The 773-nt window shown below is 55.4% G+C and overlaps 1 protein-coding gene across 1 annotated transcript in view; it reads right to left on the minus strand.

Moving 5' to 3' along the window:
- The window catches only part of LUZP1 (leucine zipper protein 1), a 105,595-nt gene extending 105,519 nt beyond the window's left edge, over nucleotides 1-76 (minus strand). The window contains exon 1 of the mRNA XM_011945551.1: nucleotides 3-76. The gene's annotated coding sequence lies outside the window, so the exon portion shown is untranslated. The remainder of the gene's footprint in view (nucleotides 1-2) is intronic.
- Between the last annotated feature and the right edge of the window lie 697 nt (nucleotides 77-773).

Genomic DNA, 773 nt, shown 5'->3' on the forward strand with positions numbered 1-773 from the left:
ACCTCGGCTGCCCCGGACAGCTCTCCCGCCCGCGGAGGGCTCCGGCGCTCAGCTCCCAGCTACCGGCGCCTCCTCTGGCTCCGCGGGACTGACAATGATGGGCGGGGCCAAGTGGTGACGTCAGCGGTCTGGAAGGCGGGGTTTTTTTTATGGGCGGGGTTGGTCTGCAGGCCCCGCCCCCTCCGTCCTTTTTTTCTCTTCCCAGGACTTAGGCTCCACCAAGTTTTTATTGCCTCCCTAGCTAGGTCCTGTGGTAGGCGCCCTGGGAAATCGAAATGGAAGACAAGACTTCCCGATTTCAGGAGGGGCACTTTAGGCCCGCGTGGTGGCTCACGTCCGTAATCCCAGAATTTTGGGAGGCTGAGGCGGACGTATCGCTTAAACTCAGAAGTTCGAGACCAGCCTGGGCAATATGGCGAAACCCCATCTCTATAAAAAAATACAAAAATTAGCCGGGCGTGGTGGCGCGCGCCTGTAGGCTAAAGTAGGAGGATCGCTTGAGCCCGGGGATGTAGAGGCTGCAGTGAGCCGTGATCGTGCCACTGCACTCCAGCGTGGGTGACAGAGTGAGACCCTGTCTCAAAAGAAAAAAAAAAAGCTGGGCACTCTGAAGGGTTGTGAGGATTGAATGAGATAATCAATGGAAAGGTGCTTAGCCTAGAACCTGATATGGAATAATTACTCAACAAATGCTATTTCTATTACTCCGCAAATGCAGAGAAGGAACTCAGCTCGGACTCAGGAGGCATGGGTTCCAGTTCCCCGCTCTGCTA

This window comes from Colobus angolensis, unplaced genomic scaffold (assembly GCF_000951035.1).
Source record: "Colobus angolensis palliatus isolate OR3802 unplaced genomic scaffold, Cang.pa_1.0 Scaffold240, whole genome shotgun sequence".
NCBI lineage: Eukaryota > Metazoa > Chordata > Mammalia > Primates > Cercopithecidae > Colobus > Colobus angolensis.